Below are 26260 nucleotides of genomic sequence, written 5' to 3'. Positions count from 1 at the left end.
GCAAACCCTTGGCAATGGTAAAGACAATTGTGTGCTGGATAGGAACAATTGTGACTACCACCATCATTTGTGCACAAAAGACGTGCTGGGAAGAGGAAGCATTATACGGCTCCCTCTCCCTCTCTGTGTGCGGTCACAGCCCGTGCTCAGCCTCACTCTCCACCATCCAGTTTGTCCTCCTGTGGTGGAAGAGGTCATCTAGTCACTGGCAAGTAGGAAATCTCTTAAAGGCAGGGGCAGTTCCCAGAAGAGAAGGGTCATCATCAAATGCATCAACAGGGCTGGCAGCCTTCACCACATCTGCAGAGTTAATTGCTCTTTCTAGTTCAGTATTGGATGTAAATTCCCTGGAGCTTAATGAAGCTTGTTGGAACAGAAACGAGGAGGCTGCACTCACAGTTATTACTGCCCAAACTGCACAAATTCTTTGCGTAAAAACAACTTTGATCATCAGTGATTGTAAGATGGCTTCTCTCTCAAATGCAAGCTGCACGTGTAATGGTTATCTTTTGCAAAGAGACTGCCATGTACGCTTCTGGCAGCAGTTGTAAGGAGAAGTACTGTGTCTCCCAGCTTGAATTCATGATCAGCTCAGCAGCACACTGTTATAGAGAGCATTTCAGTAAAACAGTACAACCATATATCCTTCTGAGATTCATACCCACACCACTAATACCACTTTGTTCTTCTTATGCATGCTTCTATATCTTTCAGAGCTACACGGGGGACACATTTGCACAGTAAGGCTCTGTCCATTTTGGAGGACTTACCTTCAGTCCTTCACATGGCCAGATGGAAACCAGGATGTCTTCAGACTCAACAAATACATCAAGATATCAATGACTAATAATAATATTTTCCTTTGAGAAGGTTTCCGGATTATCTGAGACAACAAATAATGTCTCTAAGCTTTGCTCCATCCAGCTAGAAAGGCAGCAAGTCAGCACTCTCATCCATCCTATGGCCAGAAATGGAACTGCCCCTTTGCCTCAGGGTCCTTACCCTCTTTAGATGCAGGAGTGATGCAAGGCAGGACCTAGGAAATGCAGCAAAACCACAGAGGCCCTGACCAGACTCATGAGAGAAAGGAGGAAGAAGGTCAAAAAAGAGAGGCTATAGTATGGAGCCATAACTACTGAATCCCTCAGAGGGAAAATGGTGGAATTACGTCAGTTTTCAGAAACAAAGATTAAAACGCCTATTAAAAAAATAAAAAAAAGGAAATACTAAAGATCAAGGAAGCTGATTCCAAGTCAGAGTCCAATATCAACTTCACAAGTATCAAATGGGAGATTTTCAGTTACTCTGTGCACTGAATACAAACCAAAATCTAGAGATTAAATGTCAACAAATGAAGGCAAAGCATTAATCTATTGTGCCATATCACCTCACTCCCAAATCACTAACAAGCCACTATCTATCTTATCTCTGCTTCACTTATTGACAGTCTCCATTTGTTTCATCAAGAAAAGGGACAACCCATTCAGGACTCAGCATACATCATCCTAAGCAGAAAGAAATACTTTGCAATATCTGCCAGCTAAATGACTGACTTTGTGCGCTACACACAGACTGCACCTTGCTCTAGCACAAAAGTAGTTAGAAGTACAAAAAACATAATTTTCTGTGCTCTGTACATACATCTCTCTCAGATATGCACAATCAACTCATTCTCCTTGGAAAAAAGCAGGAACCGTCCCTTTTTAGTACCTGTGCAAAAGAGAGCTAAGCTCTTTCACAGCCCATACCAACACCCAGCTGCTCACATCAGCTGTCAGGAGGAGCAGGCTTCGTTCTCTGGAGATTTGGGTAAAATTACGCAACCTCTAGGACAGCTCTCTGGGAACATTGCTTTTTGTCAAAAAGAAGCTTCCAAGCAAACCACAGTCAAATACAGCTCAAGAGCTGTATTTAAGAGCTTCCCAAGAGGCCAAATTGTCCCAAGGAACCCAGTACCTACATGAGGTTCCTCACAGGGAGGAACATGAGTCATTGCTCTTTACAATCATTGCATTTCTAGGGGTAGAGTAGACCATTTTGTCTTTGTTCACTGCCATAATGTGCATAAAAAATATGCACATATTGTACTGTACATACCGTTTTATAAAAAGGTCTTGTGATAATCAAGAAATCTTTCCTTCACAGAGATAAAATCATAAAATGAACAATCTCAATAAAAAATAAATTTATCCAAATGTAGCTCCCCTTTAACCTGTGAGATGCAACACCACAAGCACATACAATAGGGAAAAATAAAGCTTTTGTCGGCAGCAGCTTGCAAGGTACCTGCACACAGATCACATACATGTGAAACAAAAGTGCCCGAAACAAACCTGGGATTTCTGGTCCCTTGGCCACTGGCACTACAGTAGGTGTGAGATTCTTCAGTAGGAGAAGTTTGGTATTAAAAGTCAAAGGAAGGAGTCAGATGTTGTGGACCGGATTTATTTATAATGTGACTGTTACATTTTGAAGTCAAACCTACCAGAACTGTAAAGATGTTTTTACAGCATTAAAATACCAGCAGACTCAGGCACACAGAGCTGCTACAATTCACCTTCAGCTGGTATTCAAAATGATTTCTATTTAACAGAAAGGTCTAAAAGTCTTTTTTTTTTTTAATTGACAGCTGTGAATTCTTAATGCATTTGTGTAGCAAAATGATTCTCTGGCAAGCAGCAAGGCCAAAATAACCAAACAAAATCACAAAGTGCACCAGATTCCAGGTACAGGTCAGCACCAGTGACAGATAATGGACCTGATGGACCATTAGTCTGTTCCAGTGTGCCTGCACTCAGAGCCAGTAGGGAAGAAGTAGGGAGTGAAAGAAGCCGACTGCAGATTAGAAAGGAAAGAAGGAAAATGATGTAGGAGAGACAGCTGAAAAGAGAAGCTTCTCAGTGACTTTCCCACTAACATCTTAGCTCAACATTAAGGCAGAAAAGAAATACTTGCACTTTGCCAGGTTAACTACTCTGAACAAATATATTGCAAACTGGGCTGAGGAGATGTAAAATCAATGCTCTAAACATGTGTCAATGCTAATATTGGCTCATACTTCCACAGTTTACAGCATTTAACCTGCACCTCAGGGAAGTGAATAATTATTACATCAATAATTAATTTTAAGGCCATCGTGCTAACAACAACTGAGCAAACTTTGTAATTTTGTTATGACAAAGTCTGGAAAAGCATGACACTTCACAGCAAAACCAGGTAGTTTGGCCAAAATCCTGCCTCCCTTCCGTACTTTCTTATCAAGTGTGATTTTTGTGCTGCATTTATTGCTGTAGTTACAACTGCTGGGTTACAGAATTTTAATAAAGGCATAGAACGGGATGTCAGTAAGTTGACTAATAGTAAAGTTCAGATAAAATCATTAGACGTAACAGACTAATCAGATAAAAACAGAAGGTGAATAAGTTCACCGTTAAATCTGAGGGAACAATATTCTCACTGTTCAAGGAAGAGCATAAATTATTTGCTCATGCAATACAGTATTCACCTCAAAATGTGTAACTGTACTTTCTAATATAAATGCATTATAATTAGTTAAAATAATAAAATGACACATCCTACGTGTTTATCAGAAAATGTATAAAGCAAGCAGATAAAAGTGCCTTTACCGGGTAATATTTCAGGATTGTTCCGCTGTGTGCCAGACATCTGCAACAGTTTACAGTCATGGATAAGGGATGGGCTGTGTTGATAAGCACGGAATCAGACTGATACAAGCCTTGGCTTAGTCCTTAATGCTAAAGTCTCTGCAAATGTGAAAGCTGGGCTCTGGAGATAGCAGACAAATGTCATGTTTGAACACATGATATTGGGGAAAACTAACTGGAGGTCCTAGAAATAGAACTGCTGTGAGGGAGCAAGACCACGAGTGTACTTACTTCCCAGGTAGCATCTCTACTTCATTCAGGACAAGATGGAGGAATACAGATTAGAGACATGTCTACATTGCTCAATCACAGGGAGGAAAACACTTTTAATGGAATTATAAAAGTTTGAGATACAATAAGCATATTCAGGTCACCTAAACCATCCTCCATCACTTCTGGAACCGAACTAGGCCACGTGACAAATGTCTCGGCGCTTTGTCCAGATTAGTTTCAAATTACAGGAGAGGCTGGGAATATGCCTGAAGGCAACACATATTCTTTTCACTGAGTAAGTATGTACTAGCCAGGATTCTTGTTGAGTATGGACAGGATTATGTTTTTCTTATGGGATATGGGAGCTCAAAACACCTTTAATTTTACTCAAATGGTTTGTTGCTCATAGTATATTTCTATATACTTATATACACTATATAGTTTCTCATAGTATATTCCCGGCCTTATTTTCTGACGTGCATCACATTATTTTACTAGTTAACACAATATCTTACCAGGTAACAGATTGATTCCTGTCCTATTGAAAGTTAATTCATTTTTTGTGATTTTTTTTTCTCCCACCATTTAATCAAGTGTACAGGCACTTAAATACTTCCCAATTTTAGAAATTGAATTACCAAAATAAATAAACAAATTAACAGCCAGATAATTTCCTACTGGGCCCTACCACTGATGTGCTCTCATCAGTGGCCATTATGTTTACATGCACATTTCAGTTTCTCAGTTTTCTTAGCATTGGCAAGGTTCTTTTTACTTCATAATTGCCAGCCCCTCTTTCCTATACTTTTTGTGCTATTTATTCATACAGCTGTTTGAAAGCCATGCTGGTCTCGTCTTTCTTCTTTTATTAAATGGGACTGCTTCCTTTTGGGCAATGCTTCATTTTCAGTATGTGAAAAATACACCAGAAAGACATATGTGCACACACATACACAAACCATTCGTCTCTTCCTGTGCACCGTGTTTGTTGAAATTTCCAGTTACATTACAATTCACTTGTTTTGACATTCTGCTCTTCTAACCTTTCCTTTTCAAGTCTTAACGGAGGTCCTACTTAGTTTTGTTTAATCCTTTCTTTTTCTGTTACCAACAGATTAATTTTAAGGTATTGTTATAAAACATACTGTAGAAAATAAATAAATACCGAAGGTTATACAGAAGCAAACCAGTGCTTTCTTAGGAAACCAGGTAGCAAGACCAATTTTCCTCTATGAATATTTCCCGGTGATCCCTGCAAGTTCAAACAGCCCTACATAGCCATCATTTGTGCTTCCCTAAAAAAATCAGCTCTCAGAAACATCACAGACCTGCACTGTTTTGGAAAGCCCTAGTTTGAGGAAAGGAAAGGAATCAGGAATAAGAAACCTAGGAGTTACTGGCAGTAGTGAAACTTGGCAGAAGACTCAGGAGGCAAAATAATGTTCGCTCTTCCCTAAATTGTTTAAAACAGTGTGAGAAGTGAAGTGGGATCTGTTCCTTTCTAGAGGTCAGCCTTGAAACAAAAAGGAGCTCAGTAGCTGACAGATGTGCAGAAACACTGCTCCAGTCAGCATCAGACACGGCACAACACAGGCTCTTGGAGAACTAAATTTAGAAAGATGGGAAAAAAAATAAAAAGGATTTTTCAAGCTCAGAGCTAGCTGTCTTTCTGTGTTCAGGGAAGCCTGCACTAATAAAACAGGAAGGTACTACTTTAGTTATTGGATCAGGAAACTATGAGTGCCAATGCTCAAAATACAGCATGCACTGGGGCCATCAGTGCTGGGTCCATTTCTGGCAGGGCAGAGCACCCAGCACCTCGTGGCAGCACGGGCAGCCACGTGTGGCTGTGTCCTCCTCACCCAGCTGCTGTGCAAGCCCAGCGTGAGCTGTGCATGCTGCTCAGGAGACCTGAGGTGTGATGCCCAGGTGCTCGGGCAATGGTTGAAGAAGGAACTTAAATAGAAGCCGAAGCATCTGAAGAGAAACATTCAGCAATACTCCGCACAACAGCTATGGAATAAATGAGGTCTCCATTTTTTTGTTTGTTTTTAATTTTTGAAGTCACTCAATGTGTGTTTTCCAAGCCCTGATCCAAAAGAAAGGGTTTTCCATTAACTCCTGCTCTGCACATCATCCTGAGAGCTGCAGTACATCTGCAGCTGAACACAGCCTCTCATGTATTTCATACTTCCCAGTCAAAATCAAGTACAGCATTTGAATAACAGAGATACAACTTTCCTGTGCAACATGTGCAGTAACTTCCCCAAAATTTAACCACCGGGAAAGCAACTATTCTACCTGTTAGCACTGAGCTGGGAAGTAATGTAAAACTTGATAAAGCCTCTTGAGCTGGACCACCAGCAAGCCGTGATGCATGGAGAATATTACGTGAAAACTGCTGCTTTACTACGGTTTCAGAAGAAATGTCAGAAAAAAATAAATTGGTGCTAAGGTAAAATTATTAATCTCAAAAAAATGAAGCCTTTTTATACAAAGACAAACAACAACAGAACAAGCTTTGACTCCTAAACTTTCCGCCTTTTTTTTCATACCTTTCTAAACACAACCCCTATTAGTGCTTGTAACAGTTCCTTACATTTCTTTGCTTTACAGAGCCCCATAATATTTATTTTAGCCTAGGACTATTTTGCTATCACAAACAGCTGAGCATACGATATGATTTATGAAATCTCCAGCATTCCAACGTGGGGTTTTGTTGCTAATGCCACTTCACTGTTTCTTCCCACTCCACCTATTTAATTTGACTTCTTTAAATATTTGTAATAGAAGTAGAACTGCAGTCATCGTGAAAAATTAATTTTAAGGGCAAAAAGCAGATAAATCTTTACAGTAGCTCTAAATATCACCTCACTACCTTGCAGAATAAATCTGCAACCATTTCTTCAGTAACAAGCAGCGTCACAAGTTTGTTTTCTTTTTCCATTTGCTGTAACTATCATTAAATATTAAGTAGACAAAAACCCTGAAACCACAACCCACAGAAGACTAAGATTCCAGAGGAAAAATAACAGAGACATGGAGAGTCGTAGAAAATTTGTGCCTGCTCTGTTGGAAGACCACCAGGTCTCCAGGCTGCACAATCAGCTGCTAAGAACGTAACATCACATTACACCATGGTGATAACTGCAGAACAAAAAGCAAGAACAAGTTGTAATTATTTTTTAATTTTTTTTTTGTCAGACAAGGTTACAATCAGGACACACCATGGTGTTGTGTATTAATTTCAATATTCAAAAAAATCACTGCATTCTGAAGTAAAACTTGGTTGATCCCCATGTGAGTAATCAAAGGCACAGTTTAGCTTGCATAGCAGATTTGTATTATGGATTTACATATTATGGGCATAGCTGCACTTATCAAGGTGATCTTTGACAACAATAAACATGACTTAGAAAGCATTACTCCTCTCCTTCACATTCCCAAAACCATATGCTGGTTTCATTGCTGCATTGTCACTGAAGTGACAGCAAAAGCTTAACTTGGAACAATACCAGAAAAAGGATTTAGTCTGAAAATTTTCTGAACTACTTTTTGAAAAGGTACATTTCATCTCAGGTTTTAAAATTATAGTAGTGCCAATTCCAACTCCTTTATTTAGTGACTCCATCAGGAAACAAAGAGGACAAATCCACCATTACCCCTCTCCCCCTTCAAGCAGTTTAGTGAATCCCAAGCCAGTAGACTAAGGTTAAATTCTATCTTGAGAAAAAATAGCACTGAAAAGACGGAATAATATGCAGACATAGCAAGACTCTAGGATGTATCATGTGCAAGTGAGCTCCTGTGTTGGTGCCATTCCCACTGTAGAGGGAAAAGCAAATTTTCCCTTGAACTTCCCCATTGCATAAGTCAATTCAAGCTGTTCACCATCACCACATCTCACCACCTTCTTCCAGCATGTCTCAGAAAACAACTGGGTGCTCCCCTCCTAGGGCAGCTGTATCCTTCCCCAGCTCCTCACCAGTGACCATGGTCACCTCCCCATTATGCTTCTCAGTTTGCAGTTGTGCATTCTGCATCTCTGCCAAAGAGTTCACCACTGAGTTGCAATGCCCTGGAGTATCACATTTCTATTCCTGAACTGGCAAAACCTCAGTCTCCTTTGAAGTTTGCCCTTCACTAATGGATAAAAATGGATTTTTACAGCAGGGGCTGTAGTCTGCTTCATTTTCACTAATTAACACAAGGACAAGGTAGACCGTGTCACATGTTTAACCTTTAACCAACTGCTCATCACCTAACTGCAGACCAACAGGGATGATGAGGGCAATGCCACCTAAGCCCATGAAAGTGGAACAAAGGAAGATAAGTATCTTTAAAAGCACTTGTTGTGTACTCAAAAACAGAAACACTTTGGAAGCATCATACTCTGTTTTACTCACAATGAAGCTCATACCATGAAAAAAAATACATAAATATATGTATATATATGTATGTATGTCTCAAAGGTTGGAACAGAGCCCCGAGGTTTCAGGTTATGTGCAATGGGGATTTCCATTTACAAGTAATTAGACTGACCTCCAAATACACTGCAGAACCAAGGAGATCACGCTAACCCTAGTAATCATAAATATTCTTGCAAAACCATCAGGTATTCATAAATTTCCATTTCTAATAGAAGAAAAATGTTATCTATTTACATTTTTTAAACTTTATTTATCATAGTTAGTAGAAGTAATACAAAAGGGTTAGAGTGATGAAATACACCCTACAAATGGAGCAGCATTGCACAACCAGTTTTCATTTTACATCAAGAACTTTTGTGCAAGGATCTTTAAAGTAAGTATTTTTCAACCATCTTATATTTTTAAATGGAAACAATAAGAATTAGAAATATAAATATATAAAGAAAAACTTAAACCCAGACAAGATCCAAAATTAGCTAGGATTATTGCATCTTTCCTCAAGGTAACAGAGCCAGGGAACCCCAAATGTTCCAAAGGGCAAAGTTTAGGTCTGGCACATGGAAGTGGAAGCAACACAAAAAGACTCTCACTGTAGGCAAAGGTTTCAGAGTTTGGAGTTATCATCTAATAATGATAAAAAGAAGCTTCCAAATGGATAACAGAAATAAAGATAGAATCCAAAACTGTTTTTAAACATGGAAACTGTAACCAAATTACTGAATTTGTTTCCTTTGCATTGTTCCTAGAGGAATCCCTCTGAGCAAAAATATATTAAAAATCATCTTTAAAATCCGTGGGACTACATGCCTTAAGGAAAGAATTTATCAATAGCAAACAATAAAACAGCAGCATTTACTACTTTAATAAAAAATTACCATTTGCTTTGTTTGGTTTCTAAGATGCTTATTTTCTTCTAAAGGAACATTTGCATTAATCTTATCCAGCATTCCATTGTTTTCATTCTGCAGTTAGCTAAACTTCTCTTGTGCTCGATAGCATTGCTGAAATTATATATGACAGGGCTGATACAGCTATTCACTTGCATGTTGAGGCCTGAATCAGTAATGAATATTTCTCAAGCTGCTTTGAAGATTTCGTTATGAAAATAGAATGAAAATGTGATTACTGTCACAGTAATACTGCCAGATTTCTTAATGAGACAATATTCTTTATTTTGTCTCAGACAAAATTTTACAAATAATACAAAAACATGATTAACACTTAAATTAGGATCTGCTGTATTACACTATAGATGAAATTTATGCAGATGAGTCTTTTCCTCTCATCCTTCACAAGCTACAAAACAAAACAAAAAAACTCTTCAGATATTATCATTTTCTTAATCTAGGTAGAGAAACAGAATACAAAATAAGTAAATAACAGGCTGATACCAATGATATCCTGGACTGACATTGTAGATTGGCTCTCTCTCCATCCCTAGTATTTCCTTAAGCATCCCCTCGTGGTTTCTCCCCCATCCTCTCTCTAGAAAATAAGCCAGATCTCCCCAAGGAGTGACAAGCAGAAACAAGCCAACACTGAAACATAGGACCTGAACATCCATAATGCTTTGACAAATTCGGAGTAGGATTTCATTACTGTAGTTAATCTATTATATCAAATACATTACAAAATAAGTGACATTTTTCTTATTCAGAAAGACTCAGCCTGCAGGAACAAGCATAGCACAGGTCAGCCTGAGGGGCACACCAGAAATCCAGGTGTGGAGCTGACTGCATCCACCTCCATCACACCCAGTTTAAGGTACAGTCCTGCATCTCTCTGTGTCAAGAGAGCTAAATACTCTCACAATATTATTTTAAATGATATCATGATATTCTAGAGCTTCAAAGGGCTCTCTAAACCTACCTTTTTTATGACACAGAAAGAAAAACATATTGGACCCTAATTCTTTAACTATCACCTCATCTGAGTTGTACATATCTGTCAGCAACTCCATAGAAATACAGTACATGTTAATAGCCTAACTGCCAGGTATTTTATAGGAATACTGTCATTAATTGTGATTTAACAGAGAAAAGAAGACACAACAGTGAAATACAGGTAAATATTTTTGTGTGTGCATGCACATACATACACAGATAAGGGTATTTACTTAAAGGGAGTATCTTACAGAAAATCCCTGAGAATACAGTTTATGTTCAAATATGCCATGTTTCTTACTGTGTTAAACAGCATGAATTTGTCTCCCAATCATTTAAACAGATTCATTTTATTTTATTTTCCAATTTTTGACAGACGGAAAACTGGGTATTTTACGTTACTTTGTAACCCAATAAATGCAAAATGCTGCAGAAGAGATGAAGTTAAAAAAAAAAATTAGAAAAAATAAAAAATAAAAATGGGTTTCTCTCTGACCAGTCAAGTATTTCCTCACTGAACTGCTCTGGAAGGGCCAATGCAGCACTAGAAAATGTACATGGGGCTGAAAAAAAATACATAGGTCTTCTTTTAGCTTTGTAATTAGTATCCACACAATGTTTATAATAAAAACCATTTACTTAACAGTAAAAATATTGTAATATACTGACCATTGCTTAAATGTGTTTATTTCTTCCTAGTGCATTTGTAACAATAGCTTTGAATGGCTAAATTAAGCTCTTTGACCCTACTGACAAACTAGTTGCCATTTTCTGCAAGCCTAGCTTTCCACACACAGGTGTATCCAAAAAGCTGGGCTTAGGCTTTGCTAAGGTGAGCAGAGATGTGTTTCATCAGTGTCCCAATGTCAACCATACTCATCAGTGCTGATAGACCAAAGACGTGAAGCTTGTGGCTTCTATGCCTCAGTAGAGTAGCTCTGATCTGTAACACACACAGCTTATACATTCAGTTAATAATTATCCACATGAAGCTGGTGAATACCAGCTCAATCACAGGGACAGGAGGTCTTTCAAGGAAAGACTGACAGATTTTACTCTACTGTTCAAGGCACAGTGCTAAGAGGTCATTTGAGTTCTGATTAATTTTCATGGGTACAGCAATTTTTCAGGCTGACACAGTACTTGTCACTGCACAGGACTTTTAAATTCTGCTATACTTCTTTCTCTTGTTTGCAATATGTAAGTCAGAAGTAATAAATTCCTTTGTTACAGTTTTGTGCTATGTACTTGGCAGGGAATATGGGAAGATGGAAGAGAAGGTGAGCAATGACAAGGACATCAGCAGAGCTGCCCAACAATGCATGCTCAAGCTATAGCTTAAAATTCAACCTCGTCTTGGGACTGTGATACCAGGTATTTTTGCTTGTGACGATGCGTTTGAAGCTTGAAAGGGCACGGGTATCAGATTTAGAAACACTGCCTTAAGATGTTTCCCTTCACAAATATGAAGCTGCCTTTTTTTTTTCCAAGCACTCCCACTTTTTTTTGTTTTTGTTTGTTTGTTTTATTTTTTTCAGGAATTGACTAAACTTATGTTTCATTCTCCTTCTTATTTGCTAAGTTCATATATACGTGCAATTCCTGTAACTCACGGCTTTTTAGTTTTATGAATCACTGTACTTTATTTCAACAAGCACAAAGAGAATTCAGCTGGGTTATCTGCCTGAGACTCAATGAAAAGCTGATCCTAATGACGTGGCTTGCATCACCATGCTATTTACATTCCTCAGAAAATTTACAAACAAAACACTTGAAATTAAAGTAAAATTATTCTCTAAAGGTATGACAGATTTATGATAGAAGAGGTGAAGGATAGACATTCAAAGCTCCTATATTTCCAAAAAATATATATATGAACAAGAAATTAAGAGAGAAATAAAGAATAAAGAACAAGAAATTACCACTTCTTTTTCCATTAGCTTCTCAGAAATCAAATCACAGGGTGCTGGTTTGCACAGTTTTCAGGTGATACAGGAATCATGACTCTGTTGTCACTTGCTTGTATTTTTTCTTCATAATAATAATAATAATTTTCGTCATAATAATAATTATCACCCTTTGTATTCAATCAGACCTTGTGAATTACAGCCGTAGATTACAATCAATAACTGCTTGCAACTGAGGTTATATGGATGCCATCAGTACATGTGGCAGGATAAATCACTGTCACCTTCACCCCGCTGCCTCTAAATGATACCAGCATATTTTAAGGCAGGTGTCACTACTGTGGAAAAAGCTGTTTAGTACGTGGCATTGAAAGAATGAGAAGACCAAAACAAAAAAAGATAGCAAAGGTGCTGTGGGGAAAAAAAAAATAAAGAATCACATCCTATAAATGTCACCAAATATGTAAGAAAAAAATCTCATCTCTTTTCTCACAATGTTTGAAAATAAGCTTATTATTAAACTCCTTGATAGTCACTAGAGGCAGATGGCTTATTACATTAATTGTTATCATCCTACTGTTACATTGCGCTCCTTGCATCTATGGGTTTCACCCACCTATTGTACTGTATTAAACAACCTCTAACACATTTGAAGAATATATGTTTTTGTGATGTGTGTGGACAGTGGCTAAAACAGCAAGGTCATGTTTTCTGCAGGTACCCTTGCAATACAAACAGCAATAAAATCTAGGGGAGAGGGGAAAGCCAATTACAGGAACAAGCTCATCAAAGGAAGAAAGATTTGCTGGGAGAGAAAGACTACTGTTACAGCTGGTGTCAGCAATCTTAGGAAACTGAGGGACCAAATGTTAGCTGGGACGTTCCAAACGAATCCTGAACTATAAACCAAACGGTAATAAACAAAGCTATTTGTCAGTTGACCCCCCTTGGATGTTGTTAACAGGCAAACAGCATGCCCATAGCCTATGGCAACCCACAGGCTCCCAGTGATAAAATTGTGACAGCTAACAGATGAATCCTTTCTGAATTCTATTAAATAAATTAATAATCTTAGCAGCATCATTACAGCAAAACATCCATCTTCTGCAACAGCTGTTCTTCCATTGCTTGTTGCATTTATTTGCTGTGCTCTTGCCCTGCCTTATGCAGTACTACTAAACTCAGAGACTGAACTTCAGTACATCAGTAGCCGACCTGCAGAAATAAATCGTTTGCATGTTTTTATGCATTCCCATCAAGTTTCTACAAAATGAGCTTTTGTTTGAACAGAAAAATATTTCTAGCTATTCTGTCTCTAAAGTAAACAACAAAAATTTGTAGTCTAGTGAGAATCAAAGGCAAACCTTAAAAAAATACAACTAGGTTTCAACTAAAAGCTTTTCTGAATTTTTCAATGCAGCAGCTGAGGTATTAAATTGAATTTAACATGCTCTTATTCAGTCTTTAACTGACTTTCTAATGACAAATGAAACTTGCTGGAAGATAAAGCATGTCCTAAATGTATCAACTCCTATCCAACTGCTTCTCAGTTTGTTCTAGAGTTACAATCTGCACCTCTAGAAACAGAAAAGAAAAATGCTCTTAATGTTTTTGGGAGAGAGTTTCCAGATGAACACAGTCAAGATAAAGAAGTAACAGTTTAGGAGAGAGAAGCAACAAACTAAAAAAAATCTTCACTCAGCATATTAGGCCCAATGATCAATTCTCCATGCCAGCGCCTCTTTTTGAATTCACAGACCAATAATTTGTTATTGTTTGTGATACCCAGACACTTGTATCTAATTCTGGACCTGTCCGTGGTATGATAACACCTTTCTTGGGCACTTTAGTTTTGCTATACTCACTACATGTTCCATGAAGGAACACACTTCAGAACCTGCTTTTGTCAGACAGTAAATTATTTTAAGATTAACTTCCTTCAAGCACTAAGCATACCTTGCACACACATGGCAGTATTCTATTCACCATCAGGATTTACAGGAATTTCTGGTTACAGTAGAATTTTGCCCTATTTTTAATTAATTTCTTTTGTCTTCTCTAACACAACATTGGTGTTCACTCAGACATTAAATTAGCACAAAAATACTGATCTGCAGATCTCTGTATTGCAGGGATCACCTCAGTGGTATGCTTGAAACAGCAGTAATTGTTGTAGAAGCATCTCAGGGATTTGGCTTCAGCAGCTGTATTCAAATGTCAAACCTAAATGCACAAAAATCGTGTTCTAGTTCTGGTTCTGACTCACTTTCTGAGATTAAATTCAGTTCCTATCTTTAAGGCATGCATGTGAACTGAGGATAATGGTACTTACCCACTAGCTACAGAATACATTGAAAATTGTGGCTGACAGAGTATTTGGCCTTGAATTTAGAGTGAGACTAACTTGAATTCAGATTAAAGAAGTAGCCCTTTACGACCCTTGAAAATCAGACAACACAATTGCTACATCATTACTTTATCATTTTATATATTTTCACTGTACTGTCTGAGAATCTCACAGAGAAGGGGTAAAAAATAATGGAAATAACATTTTGTGAAAAATGGAATTCTGTATAGAAAGACATTTTTACAAAACTTACATTCCAGAAGGTTAGGAAAATGCAGGGTTAGTGCACTGTCAATAGACTGTGCATATCTCTCTTCAACAACGGACACCGTTCAGGTCTGTGTATTATAGGAATGTATCAGACAGCAAAATACAAATATTTTTCTCAGAGCATCACAGAAAAATGTTTAACAGATTTACCACTCTAAGCCTCAAGAACGTAAACAAAAGAAATTTACTACATCTTATCATTCTTAGTGAGATATCACGCCTACATAAGCATTTCAATGATCAGACAGCAGCCAGGAAAACAATTTGAGTGTTTTATAATGTTGGGAGAATACAGTTAGGCCTAGTCAGCTCCCATCTGCTCTAATTTCTATCAGAGTATCTATTCTTGTCTTTTATTTCCGTAAGCTGATGTTTGCCTCGTGCAAGGAAGGATTGCCAAGGGCTTCTATGATTCTTTTTCTTCCATTCAGTGCTCCAACGTGACTCTGGAGGGCTGTGTCAGAAGGATGACATGACAAAGTGTTATCACGGTTAGATACCGAGCCAAAATCTCCTTCCATTAACTCTGAAATACTCCTCACCCACCCTTTTTGGTTTCCTCCCCACACCTGCTATGGCATGGGAACTCCATTAGAAGAATGTATCTTTTTTTTTCCTATTTCCCATATTTCTTTTAGTATGAAATCATTTGATGATATCTGTTTCTATCTGTAATGTATCTACAAAACGTGTGAAAGGAACAAGACCTAATACACGTTACATAGTGGTAAGATGAGGATTCTAGTAAATTGCTGTTCAAAGATAGAATTACAAGGCAAGTAGCATGAACAGGGCTAGGAAAGGTCTAGGAAGTCCTTTTTATGACGAAGAGCACATTGTCTTTTATCTCCAGCTCCATGTACTGCAAAGAGAAAGCCATGCTTATGCTTTCCTTCAGAGGCAGAGCTGCTCTGCTCCTCCTGCACTCGTGCCCCCCGGCACCTCACTGAGATGTGCGTGTACAGCGTTGCCTGTAGACAGACACATCACGGACCTGGTCAGGAGCTGATGCAGATTAAAGGTGATAGGGAGAGAGGCAGCAGCAAACAGCAGCAACGGGGTTACTTAAACAAGCACAACACTTGAGAGTAATGTTCCGCTACAGCCTGATTCTTCCCAGCCCTTCTCATGGCGTGCTTAAGGAGCCAATTTGCTTAACCCAGGGTCACACAAGCCATTTGCGAAGACAGGGACTGAGGAGGGAGCCATTCCTGCTCAAGTCCTTCTTGGATCACAGCCAGAATATTTTACAGGGGAAGATAAAATTTAATTAAGTTTTATAGGTTAAAAACATTTCTTCGCTGTTGTTGTCTGTCATAATGGTTTAGAAATGCATAATCAAGTCTTTTTCCCTTTCATCCACACATTTGTTATTAGATCATTGCCCTTGGGAGCTCAGCTGTAGACACTAATTTTTTTGTACTTTTAAGTGACTATTGAAACATTTATTCTGAGGAAGAAGTAGACATATGGCACAAAACAAATGTGTGGCACAAAAAAAACAGACAAAACATGTAAAAAGATCTATGGAGATGGAAGACTGACTAATTTTTGAAGGCATAATGTAGACATCTATTTGTTCATTGAAGGAGCACTGTCCCTTACAACGTATTATCAGCTTTATATGGGCTCAGTTGATCATGGCACTAACCCCTCTGGGCAGGTGAGAGCATTCAGGCTCTGCTCAGTCCTGAACCTCTTCATGCTTGGGATCACGGTTGCTGAAAAATGGGTTTGGAAAGGGAAAATTTTGGATGATCTCCCTAGAGCATTGTGATGGAAAACAGGCGGGCCCAAGTCTGACCCATTTAATGGAGGTTGAATGGGAATCTGAAGCCTCAGCTGCAGATGCTGCAGAGCACCTCTGGCTGCTGGGCACCAAAATAAAAAATAATAATAATAAAAAACTAAAGGAGGGTGCATTACAAGGATTTTTGACCGCCAGCAAGTCCTACCTAGGCAGAAAGAGGTAAGCATGAAGTATAGTATTCATTTATTGGTTCCACAAAACAAGTCAAGATTTCAAAATCTAAATATTCAGTTTTTCAGCTACATTGTTTTTCCTTTACATTTTTTTTTTATTTTAATAAATGAAAATCTTTTTTCAGAGTTAGCAAAATACTATATCAGCCAGAAACTTATCTTTTTCTGTCTGTAAAAGGCTGCTAATACTAACTATAACAGCGTGTCATTTCTTAAATGATTCATATATTTGTAAACATATGGAATCATAAACCACAGAAATATTATATCAGTCTGCGAATTGCCTGTTCAGTATTTTAAACAGAAATATGTGCTCTTATTTCAGAGACACCTCCTTAGATAGACAAGCACGCAAAGTACACAAATTATCTATTTCTTTATTAGTACTTTGAGAACCTATTTTCTGTAACCAAGGCTGGATACCTAACAAATTAGACTTTATAAAGAGACCCTCTGTAAGTAACATCCAGCAATTTTGCAGATGTATTCTCTTTTCTTACCCCATGTAGTAATTGGTTTCTACTGCTTTATTTTCCAAATGAAAAATATTTCATCAAATTATGACAGTGACAAATTCAAAGAGTACATAAAAGCAGAAGTGTCAGATTACACCCCCTGGATACAACTGCCATATAATGGAAATTCTTTCTTCATCTCTTATTGCGATCCATTTGCCACCACTACCACCACCAGAGATATTTACACTGTAAAATAACTGATGTTAAAAGGATTTCAAAAGTGATTCTGCAACTACTAAATCATTAAGCACTATAACGTTACTCTGAGCCAACGTAGTGGTAGGACTCCTGGTTTACGGACTGAAGAGCTGGCTGCGGACAGACGCCCACCAGCGTGCTGCTATGGTTTATCAAGGTCCACTGCAGAGATGGCCAGGGTGCTGCTGACCTACTCTGTGTTGTATGCATGGCACAGATCCCTTAACTCTGCACTGAACACCAGTTTGGGGTGGAAACCAGTAGAGCTCTGCGCCACAGTGGTGGGGCAAAACTTGGGTAAAGGAGATCTCATCGTAACTCTCATTTCCACCGTGGACTCTACGTCATCATGACTTTCACTTCCAGTGCACTGCAGCAATACGTGAACCAGTAATTACAATTTATCTGAGTTGCTGAGGCACTCAAAATTGGTCGCTACTCAAGAGAAAATCAACATCCATATGAAAACACAGGGGGCGCCAGTTTTGCTACTGAAAGCATTAGTGGAAGTAATACAAACAGCCATAATTAAATTACAGATTCAAATTAAGGATTAAAGCAAGCTCTCCATGAAATACAGTTCTCTTGCTCTTACAAACGTATATGGATTTTTCCTCTTTTTCTAGGTTACTTTCTTAGCCTTAATCTTAGAATCAGACTTTTCTGGCATTGTTTACATATTCCTTTACTCATTAAGTCTATTCATACTATTTTTCTATAAAGTTTCCATTCTGTAAAACACTTTCCCTGCTTTTCAATCGTATTGTCCTTCAACATTCTCTGCTATCGGTTTTCCTTCTTTTGCTTTCTTTGTACACAAATTGTCCATTAACACTTTTCCGTTCTTCATCCCAACCTTACACACCTCACCATCCACCTCATTGTTCCTCGTCCCATCCTACAGCTCTGTTCTCTCTTCTATTCACATCAGCATGGCCCCTAATACCTTGCAAGGGCAGGCCTGGTCACCTTTCAAACGCAGCTGATAGCATTACAAATGACAGGTTGATGATAGAGTGAACTGCAAGTATAGTTCTCCAGATACAGATGAATATGAACTTCTAAGGATCCAACACAGCCTTTTATTTGGGGGCAGGAGGGCAGCCTGCTACTGTTAGAGACTTTAAAAGCACCACTGGTTATGCAGGTTTGTTGAGCCATAACTCTAGTAAGGAACAAAACAAAGATGAATCACGAGGGCCTTGACTAACCTGGAGAATTGGCATTCATTGTGGCCCATTCCCTGCTCCCTACTGGAAACTCCTGGCTGTGCAAGGAGCAGACAGCAGGAGCCGGCCCTATTCATCACCAGCTCCAGGAACAAAGTTAAGGAATGGTGCACTCCAGTAGTCTTGCCCTCCCCACTTTAGAGAGCTTGCTCTCACCTGGTGTGTGGCAGCTCAAAAGGTAGCTTCTGCCATCCCTCCCCCCATTATTATTGTAATGGCCTACAAAGTTTCCTGAGATCCTTTCAATTCACTGGTCTTTGGACCCAGCATCTCATCTTGAAGAGATGAAAGTGGACGAGTAAACCATTCAGCTCAGAAAGTGAGGTAGGTTGAAGTGGCCTAAACAGCAGGAGCTAATTAAATTCAAGGTACATCCAACCCAATTTGAAGTTCTGTTCTGGCTGACCTGTCCTGGTGATCAGGTCATGCCGTATGGGAAGCAGAAAAGAAACCTGACTGCACTCTAACGTGGTATCCAAAGCTCTTGCTCAAGAGGCAGCTTACAGTGCACATGGTACAGTGTTAAAATTAAATAGACTGGGGGTGATCAGTGGTTGCTACCTTATTTATATCAGTGAGGCTCACCTAACAAACGTACATAGGATAATGTTTAAGAATGAGATCACTATTCATTACTGTATGAAGCGAGTCAACTCATTTTTGTGTCAGACAAAGAGGGCCCCCAGCTGTCTTATTGCACCACGTTCCAGCTGGTGATAAGCGAGAATCACACACAAGGAGGTAATCCAGACTGAATTGCACTCTTCCTGGGGTGGCAGCCAGCCCATAGCAATCGTAAAATTTGGTTCCATGCATCCATATCAACCACTTACGGAGTCTCAACTCAGAGCTTCAAACTGCTCATAAATTTCTTCATTCCTTGGTGATTTGGGGGCCCTTGGGGTTCCACAGGATGGTGTCATCCGCCCAATGTCATTCACATGCCATGAACAAAAGGACTGAGATGGATTATATGAGAGTTGCCCACACTGCAGATAAACAAGTTCTGAGACAAGCTCTAAAGTACTGGTTTGTTTGCTCTGGAACCCTGAAGACGCTGTTAAGGACTCACAGTAGAGGATTAGCAAATTTGGGTTTGGTTCTAACCTTAGAGCCACTCTGGCACCACCAGTTAGATGCAGCCCATGCTCCCATGGCTTCATGCCCTCTGCATCAGCTAAATCTAAGATGGAAGTGAAAATGCAATGTTTCTAGCTATGAACTTCTAAACCTCAGGTTTATTGTGTCAGCAAATCCCAGAATTCAAATATATGTATGTATTAGACATTTCACAATCAAAATTTTAGAGAAAATTCTGAATCGTGGACCTTAAAGTCTTGGAAAATAAGAAAACATAACTCTTGATTTCCTGTTATTCAGAACTCAAAGAATTTACACCCACCGGAGCTTCCAAGGACGCAAAGGAATAATCTAATTCCTAATGGGAGCAGCTGTTACTTAGACAAACATGTCCAAAAGTATCCAATTGTGTTAGCTCCCATGCAGAAATCGGGACTCTCAAAAATTTATCCCATCCTTCCAAATTGCAGCACACAGATATACTAAAATTTCCTTCACTGTTGTAATAAGATGGTATAGAAAATAAAATAGAGAAACTAAGCCACTGCCTTTGCTCATTGAGGAACAAATGATGATACCTTCTTCTGTTTAAGATGCTGAAGTCTTCTGGATGTCATTTTGACTCCCCAGAATTTGGTTTAAGGAATGTTTTGTTCCCACAGCTTTAACTGCCTGCTTAGTAAACTCCAGAATACCTGCCAGTGGAATTATCCTTACAATTTTTTGCAACAAACTGCTTGAAAAATATAACAATAGTACGAGTAACAAACCATCCTCTTGCAATGGCCCAGATATACACAGTAAAGCATAAGCATGAAGCACATTAATGGCATTTCCAAACCTCTCCACAGCATAGAGAATACCCACAAATCTCAATTCCTTTTCCATGGTGACACCTGTAATTAGCAACACATTTTCAACAATTTCCAACTAGTTTTTCCCTTTAGTACCTATAATATCGCAAAAGCACTCAGTCACAGGTGTAAATTCCATTGCCCTTTATGCCTGCATATCTAATGTTGGCTTCAAGTCCCAGCACTTCATTACACTCACAAAATTTGGGCCACAATTTTACAAACCACATTAAGACACTTGGAAGTAAAAACTTTAATGGTCAGCTGGAAACTGGAAAAAGAGGTGGAATTAAAACGTTTAGACAATAAAGGAGTATACATGCATTGTCAGATCAAAAACTGGAGAGATTATTAGTCCTCATGATCAAAACATGCAAAAGAGCAACCCTAAGCCTATATTATTTCTGATTTTCATTCACAAGAATTGGATCCTAAATAATCCAAAAATAACATGAAAGATTTATTTATTTTTAAGAATTTTGTAGGAACTAGGGAAAAAAAAGTCTGTCAAGAAAAAAAGTTTATAGTTAATAGCTTCTTTCCAGTTTTGTTGGACAGATGTCCAACTCCTAAAAGTTACTTACAATCCAAGTAAAAAAATAGCTCTGATTTTCTTTTGGAAAATATTGAAGGGTCACAATTCACTGAATTAACCACGTCTTTAAATCAATGGTGTTTTCTTATTCCTTGCTCTTACACTCATTGTCCTAATCCAGGTTATCCACAAATACACAAAAAACAATAATTTTCATTGATGCATCACTATGCAGTAATCAAACAGGTTTTAACATAAAATTCAGACTATCCTGTGAATCTTATTTACACTGTGTTAACTCATGACTATCGATAAATACAGTCTTCTCCTTATTTTGATAAGACTTACACAGCAATCTGCTGTTTTTTATTAGTCAGATGAAAAAGTAATAAATGCCATGAACATGATATACAGTTTATCCTTCAGGCAATTCCAGTAGCTCAGTTGGGTAATTACACAAAGCAATTCACATCTTTTCAGCTAGAGTCAATAATGAGCAGTTACGTCAAGTCCTAGAAACATGGAGGTGTCACTGAGAGTCCGCGTGCCTCTGACCCTCGGCACAGAACAGAGGTGTGCCTGAACGCTCCCATAGAAATCTCCAAACACTTGGAGTTCCAAAACTCAGCCTTCAGATGCATGATTGAGGCTATGAAGTCTCCTGTACACCTGCAACATCCTAGTGCTTTCAGTATGTCTAGCTGCATGATAACTGTGTTGGGCCAAAAATTTGGCGAGTCTAAAGAAAATCCTCTCTGAAATGGAAATGGTAGGACAAATACTGGAGTTTTTGCAGGCAAATTGCTGGAATTTAACACTCAGTAGTAAAACAGAACTTGAACATCTTCCAGGCAAATACATTAAATAAATTAGGACACAGAAGGAAAGGGAGAGAGATAAATAACATGCAAGAAACCTTTCCCCAAACTCAAAATGGGTTATGCTTAAAGTACTACATAGAAACCTAACCTTATGCTATTTAATCTGCTTCTACCGCATAGAAAATGGTCCATTCTCTCTTCAGACTGAGTTGTAATCAGATATTTTTTTAGTTCCACTTGCTTCACAGATCATGTACAAGTTGCCTTATAATGTAAGACCTGTAATGGGTAATCTACTATTCATGCCAGAGATAAAAACATCAGGATTGCCATATAAAATAATTGAAAACACAGCATGACACTAGCTGTACCTTTTAGAATGCCTATTTTGACATATTACTTTTTCCTATCAGATCCCTCTTCAGACCCAATAATTTGTAATAAATTACATTAATCACAGCAGCATTAACAACATGCCTAAGGCAGACAGGTAGATACACATATGTAATGGCATAATTCACATGGCAACTGATTGCAGAGAAGGAAGGAGAGGAATTTCATCAGCTCGGTTTCTAATCAAAGAAAAGGTCAAGTTTCCTGTAGCTGTAAGTCAATTGTAGGAATGATTAAAGGTGCATCCACCTGCCTGGCAGGCAATCCTTACTTCACCCATTGCAGACCTCCCTGCAGCCTGGCTCCTCTCCTCTCCTCAGAGGGAATCAGGTGTCTGCCAGCAATTAGCCCTAATGAGCCAGTAGTACTTTCCTGAGAGAGATGTTGACAAGTTTAATTGCAGAAAGCAACTGCAAAGGCTCTGCCTGCCTGTAACTCCTGATGTACCAGGTAGTCTGCAAAGCTCATGCACCTTACAAGTATACCTCTGGACAGTAAAGTTAGGTGAGGATGCCAAATTGCTATACTTTGTGTAAACTCAAGAGCAGTTTGGGTTCAGCACTTGGAAAATTGCACGCATCCTGAGTGCAGGCAGCTTTGTTCATATTTTGAGTACTGATGTCTGTTCCAAGTTTTGACTGACTTGCTCTCCAGTTAAAACAGTAATGTTTTCTGTGAAACCAACACCTTACGTTTTATTTTTGTAGATATTTTGTGGTGTCGTTACATTAATTACACTGTAGTTACTCTGATTACAATATGGTTCTAATTCTGATGTCTGTAATTACTACCACTTCATATAGCTAGAAGCTTAATTTAACGCCTGAATTAATTTTAATTACCTCTTAAGTTCCTTACTTTCATATTTGATACATGCACTTACTGCAAAATTTCACTATCAGAAGATTAACTTAATTACCTTATTTTCAAGTGAACTTTTATTCCTGGGCAATTCCTAGTGATCTGCGTGCTCACGTCTTTAATTGGTCTCTAGTACATTACGCATTTCTGTGCTGGGAATGCACTACGTTAATTGCATTGTCCTTTTTGTGTCTGGTAATTGCATAAAAAGTTCAAGCTCACATGTGCAACAGCGATGACATGGGTTCAGTTTAATGCATATAATACAACCTTAGTGTGAACCATCAGCAAAATGGTGCAAAAATTACATCAAGTTCTTATTTTCCTTAGTTCTAAAAAGACTAAAGTCAAGAAATAAATCTCATGCAAACAGTTCCACCAAGAGATGCTTTGGGATGCCATGCAGTTTTCTAATAAATTCATAAACTTCATTCATATTCATTGGTTCTCATTGTATGAGTGTATGGTTATTGTGTCACATAATTGTTCCAGTAGGTCAAATGAAAAAAGATTTGCTCCAACCTCAGGTGCCAAGTCCATGCCTAACGTGCTTCATTTGAGTGGACCTGACCACACACTTCAAAGCTAAATTAGTTTCAAAACCAACAGGGTCACCAATGAGTACTACATGAAGGTCCTCCATACGCCTCCAAAACACCAGGCAACCTCTCATTGCTACAATGACAGCAACCCCAATAGGTATCCAGCAGAATTGCATAAAAATAATGTCATCGGGTCATTAGAAATTTTGAGCAGATAACAAAATAATTAGATATGAAACTCACTCATTGTTATCTTTCTGACAAGGTAAAGAACTATTATATCATTTTGTATAGTGAGCAAAATAATTTGGACAAGTTAATGTACTGCAGGTTAAAATACTGTAAGCACCTTTGAATAATTAGAAACATCAGCTAATATTCAGCACAGTGAAATGCTTTCCATTCACAGGGTTTAGATTTACCTTGCAAACTCTGAAAGCAGAATTTGACAGCAAATGACTAAAATGGATTTTAAAATGATCCTGGTCCTTCATGGCAAGGACTGTGCATTTTTACTATCTATAATACAGTAAGTTCCCGTTTCTTAGCAGACCCTAGAAACAACCATATGACAAATAATCATGTCTCAAAACAATTAAAATAAAAAGGAAAGCACAAAAATAACTCACTTTTTCTAGTAGATTTTCTGAGATGCATACAATTTTAAAATAGATGTCTAAATGTTGAGTTGTAATTAATGCATCTAATCTAATCTTGTCAGATAACTGTTGTAAAAACCAAGATTCGATGCATTTGCCATTTTATGGGCATGCCTAGGAAACAGCTTTTATTCCCAAGAGAGCAAGTGACAGCAGGGGTTGACTTTCTGTATGAGCTGTTCCACCGACTTTGATAACACCACTCCAATGGGCAAAGTTAAGCATTGTTTTAGAACTGAAGTTTACCGATAACATACTTTACTGATAAAGTATAATGATGTCTAATATAGAAAGAAAATAAAATGTTACAAACCATTACAAAACCAAATGAGTTGGTTTCTTTAGGTAGAGAATACCTAAATGAAGTCAACAGGAACAGCAAGAACTTCTCCCTTCAGAAAACCTGTTTTATCCCGTGAGACATGCAGAGAGCACTTACACTTCAAGAACTGAAAATCTCAGAAAAACAACATTCTCAGTCCATTTGTTACCTTTTCTGTTTGGTGACCGGCTTTATATGGGCACGGTGAAGAAAGGTGATGACAAATTCTGCTCAGTTATTCAAATTCCTTGCATACAGCATTTCTGATAAGTTAAGGGTCTAAATTTGTTTCACCAGTGTTAATGTGCAAGTTAATTGGAGGTCTTATATGAATCCAAATACACGACTGAAGATTGATTAAAAAAGCTGTACGAAAGGTACTCTAAGCCAATGCTCTTTTACTCTGTCGATTAGTTTCTTGATGAGATTTCACAGAGAAGAGAAAGAAATTAAGTAAAGGGAAAAAACGGCATCAGAAAAAAAAAAAAATCCAATGACTCCATTTAACTAAGTACAACGGCTCCTTTGCAGAGTGCATGTTGCCTCTTTTTCTATATGTATACAGACATACATTCAACACATCACATACACAAAGCCCTAGTGGCTCTTCATTCACCCTCCACATTTCATTCTTCTCACATTCAATGCCTCTTACATTTCATTCTCTAGATACTGCCAAAGCAAACAGAGAGAGATGATGCTACAGGACACCAAGCACTATAACTTTCTATTCAGTTGATTTTTTTTATTATTTTTTTATTAAATTATTATTTTTATGTATGTATATATATTAGACTGTTGATATTCAGAGTTATTTTTATAGGATTTGCAAGGTTTTTAGAAAAGCGTTCTGGATCTTTTTCAGGAGTGGCAAGAGCTTTTATTTTGAGGAAAATTTATACAAGTATCAAAAAGTAATAGGGTTAAAATAGTGTCAAAATTCTCTGGCTTCCTTTTTTAGCTTAATATTAATGACCTAACCAACAGCTGGCACACTTCATAATCACACAGTATATGTCTACTGTTTCTAATGCTTATTTCCTTGGTAATTGAAATACCTTACAAATTTGTAATTAAACTGTTGCTTAACAACTCTAATTTAATGTGAGATAGCTGAAGCATTAGTGGCCTCTGTACTGTTTTTTTGTTTGTTTGTTTGTTGGTGTGAATGTATGTGTTTAAGACAGCCTGCTTCCTCACAGGGAAAAAAAGGTGTATTATTTTGACTGGTCAAATTGATATCCTGAAATCAGCTGTTCAAGTTTGAACCACTGACCTCATTTTTCTTATAGAAGGTGGTGAGAGAGAGATGTGGCACCAGGCAGAGGTCCTCTTTACTACAAATCCTGCCTGTGCCAATCTAAAAAAGAATACTCATCTTTGCCTGAAGTTTCTGAGTCCTATTGTAAACAAACAGTAATAGCAGAAATAGAAACGTGAGAGATTTGTCAAGATGTTTAATTGCTCAGGTCTCCGTGGAACCAGATGTCAAGTGTGATCCTTTCCAACAACTTCTTACCTTCCTGTTCTCATTGGCAGCAGCTTGAGTG

General features: G+C 38.2%; 1 protein-coding gene and 1 long non-coding RNA gene across 2 annotated transcripts in view; one reads left to right on the top strand and one right to left on the bottom strand.

The window, feature by feature from the left end:
- The window catches only part of DPP10 (dipeptidyl peptidase like 10), a 486012-nt gene that overhangs the window by 319456 nt on the left and 140296 nt on the right, over positions 1–26260 (bottom strand). The window lies entirely within an intron of this gene.
- Positions 719–26260, top strand: part of LOC310901720 — a 40147-nt gene continuing 14605 nt past the window's right edge. The window contains exon 1 of the long non-coding RNA XR_014586074.1: positions 719–26260. This is a non-coding gene — a long non-coding RNA (uncharacterized lncRNA).

This window comes from Anser anser, assembly GCF_964211835.1.
Source record: "Anser anser genome assembly, chromosome: 6".
NCBI classification, from domain to species: domain Eukaryota; kingdom Metazoa; phylum Chordata; class Aves; order Anseriformes; family Anatidae; genus Anser; species Anser anser.
This window is presented reverse-complemented; position numbering and strand designations above follow the sequence as displayed.